The 3,692-nt window shown below is 39.8% G+C and overlaps 1 non-coding gene across 1 annotated transcript; it reads left to right on the top strand.

Annotated features, from left to right (window-relative positions):
* The first annotated feature begins 2,761 nt into the window (after positions 1-2,761).
* On the top strand, positions 2,762-2,836 carry Trnas-cga. Its single transcript has one exon. It is a non-coding gene; the product is annotated as a tRNA-Ser (tRNA).
* Positions 2,837-3,692: the final 856 nt, after the last annotated feature.

Genomic DNA, 3,692 nt, shown 5'->3' with positions numbered 1-3,692 from the left:
TCTTCATAATTCCTACACGTGTCTACCATTTCCGTTCCCCATAATGCTGCATCACCAGAAATAAAGCCAGTGACGAACTGAATACGCTGTCTGTCTGTCCAGATCCTGGGAAATATGCCGGAAAAATTCTTTAGGAACACGATGGGGTGTATTTCTCGCTTCTGCGGATGAAAAACAGGAAAAGTGCGATGCCTAATCACACTTTCCTCTTGCATTAAACTCACGATTGTGGGCGGATCATTTAGTTTCCCTACTCGGGACTCAACAGGACTGTTGTTTTGCATGTAATCAGGCGGTGAACGATAAGGAGTTGACTGACATTCGTCACCGTCTAAAGAGTTGTTCCCTATAGTTTGCGTATGTGTGTGCGGATTTTCTACCCAGTATCTCAGCATTCTGACTTCGTCCACTACTTGCTGCTTCCACTCGGGAAGATCCCGTGTAAGTGTCCTCCGAATCTGTCCCAATTCAGAAACTACTGTGTCTCCCGACTTACCAGGAGCAGCTAAGATTTCATAAGTTACATCCTTGACAGTCTCCCTAAGCTCCTCCTTGACCTTCTTTTCGATAAAAATATCTTTACCCTTTATCCATTCACTGTAGTGTTCCGACAATGCCTCCGCGTGTGCTTTCACGGTGCTCTTAATCTGTTCTTCAATATTGATTGAGTCTATCTGCCTCGACAGATCCTCCACTACACCTTCAATGTCAGATACTGCATGTCTAACTGAGTTTATTTCTTTGGTAGCTGCCTGAATTTTTGTGTTTAATGTTCCAGATACTTCAGCTATTTCACTTTTCACCTGCTTCTGCATTTTCTGAATTTGATCACTGATCTTAGTTTGCACCTCACCCAAATGGGTATTTAATTCAGCCGTAATTTCTTTATGCAGATCTGTTTTGATTGTGCCTAGCTCTGTTTTTAATGATTCGCTTACAGCATCTAGTCGGGCGTTAACAGTCTCATTTTGTGTTTTTATAGTCTCATTTTGTTTTTTTTATATTCTCATTTACTGCGTCAAACTGTTGTTTCAGCATTTCCATTAACGCACCGAGGTCATTTGTAGCTGCAGCGGGACGAGTTTGGACTTCAGGGTCACTTTCCCCTGTTACAGACATGGTTAGTTCAGTTTCCACACGGGAACCTACCGTTCGCGATCGTAAAGGGTATGGAATACTATTAACGTCTTCACTCCCGTCTCCTGTTGTCACCTGTCTCTGTTTACTATCTGCCACTTTCGTCAGTAAATCAGGTGCTACGCAAGGCTTTCGTCGTTTGTCAGTGACGTGGTGACTCCGCTAAGAGCACCGCTCTCGCGTGAGCAACAAATGAAATTCTATCTGGCGAGAAGACAAGATGGAACCTAACCGTTTCAGACAAATGAATGAAGATGCTCTTCACTGCAAATTGCACACACTATCCTCCATGTTGAAAATGTAATACAGCTATACTAACAATGGGGAGAAATAATTTCTATTATCAGACTACGAATAATTTTATTTTGAAAGATAAAATAAAGCAGATTTTCTATAGCGGGAAGGAGATAGAAAGGATGTGGATCGACTTGGAAAAGCAACGTTGCTACTGAAGCACTACACTGCGTATGCAAAATTCTGACTTACTTTTTGATGGCTTGAATACCGCTATGTTGTCTCAGCAAATTCACGTCTCTTTTCTTTTCTTTTCTCTCGGTAATTAAACTGCGTTATTGACCGTTATTCTCACAGAGAGACGATGTGTACATGAAACGACAGAACATTTATTAACACAAGCACATAGAAAATTTTCCAAGAATTTGAACTAATTTTTGGTCATGTCCCTGTTCGGGCGCCAAGTGTGATGTTACAAAATAGAAGTGATGTTGTTATTCAATGGAAAGTTGGAAATTAAGATTTAGCTTACTGTTTTATCAATCACAATTGGCGTAAGAATCATGGATTGACCATTGTCATAAAATATTGCATTATGAGATGTGATTAGTTTTTACTTGCAGTTTCGCGTGGCTTGAGGCAGTCACAACTAGCGTGCCATGGATTAAGAAATCGCATTATCGTCTTTCTAATTACTTCATGATCGTAGATACGATCATACACGGTTGTGAAGTTATTGTTATGACAAAACAATTTCCTAAGGGACCAGAAAGTTCTTAAGGGCGCAAATACAACTGTAACATCACACAAAAGGGAAATTCGATATTAAAGCTGATGCAAGAAGACGATAAAACAGTTTTCTTTTTATCAATGTAACATGCACATTAGACTGCTGATCTTGGTGTCTGTAATATTAGCAAAATGCATAATTAAAATGAAAATAATACTGAGGAGATAATAGGAATGAGCACTGCAAAATGATTCAGTATTCCCAGAACAAATATTTATTATAAACTAAAACATATATCGTACCTTAAGCTTAATACTACAATGACGGTAGATTTTTTTGTCCATATCATGTCCATTGAGCCCTCTTTTATATAGCCATTGTCCTCTTCAGTCGCTCGTGCTTCGTCACGGTAAGTTACAACAGTTCTTCTTCCTACACTTCACTCAAAACTTAGACGGAACACGTTTTTATTTATTTAGTAAAAATAATTAGATCAGACCGCCACAAATCTGCGTCCGTCTTACTCGAGAAAAACAGTAAAAGTCTTTTTAGCGCTCAAGGCTTCATTTGAAACTTCCTGCAGGAGAGCTTCTGTAAAGTTTGGAAGGTAGGAGACGAGGTACTGGCAGAAGTAAAGCTGTGAGTACCGGGCGTGAGTCGTGCTTCGGTAGCTCAGTTGGTAGAGCACTTGCCCGCGAAAGGCAAAGGTCCCGAGTTCGAGTCTCGGTCGGGCACACAGTTTTAATCTGCCAGGAAGTTTCAAATCAGAGCACACTCCGCTGCAGAGTGTAAATCTCATTCATGGCTTCATTTGTTCTCCAGCGAACAAAAAAGTGAAGGATCGCATATCCATCCGTACTTTTATGTTTATATTGCCGCCCAAAGCGACGAATTACATTATCTAGAAAATTCCACCGTCGCCATGCGACGCCTTATTATATATTAATCATTCTTTATAAACAAGTATTTGCCTTCTGGCTGAATTTGCTGTTTCAATTAAGCCGAAAATAGCGAAGATCACACCTTGGACCTTCATATTGACGATGAAACACAGAAATTGCATCGGAATTAAATACAAAAGGCACAATGCCGACTTAAGTACAAGAAGACTGACTCTTCTTACTGTCTATGATTAGAACCATTCCTGTGACACTAGTTATAGATTCCGATGCTTCATTTCAAATTTACTGTATCCCTCTGACCTTCGTATTGACGATGAAACACAGAAAATGCATCGGAATTAATTACAAAAAGCACAATTCCGACTTAAGTACATGTAGACTGACTCTTCCTACTGTGAATGTTTTGAACCATTCCTGTGACATAAGTTATAGATACCGATGCTTCACTTCAGGTTTACTGTATCCCTCTGACCTTCTTATTGACGATGAAACACAGAAATTGCATCGGAATTATACAAAAGGCACAATACCGACATAAGTACAAGGAGACTGGCTCTTCTTACTGACTATGATTTGAACCATTCCCGTGATACTAGTTATAGATTCCGATGCTTCACATCAGGTTTACTGTATCCCTCTGACCTTCTTATTGACGATGAAACACAGAAATTGCATCGGAATTAAATAGA

Source organism: Schistocerca piceifrons, unplaced genomic scaffold (assembly GCF_021461385.2).
Source record: "Schistocerca piceifrons isolate TAMUIC-IGC-003096 unplaced genomic scaffold, iqSchPice1.1 HiC_scaffold_2116, whole genome shotgun sequence".
Taxonomy (NCBI): domain Eukaryota; kingdom Metazoa; phylum Arthropoda; class Insecta; order Orthoptera; family Acrididae; genus Schistocerca; species Schistocerca piceifrons.
The sequence above is the reverse complement of the archived record's forward strand: the minus strand, read 5'-3'. Positions and strand labels throughout refer to the sequence as shown.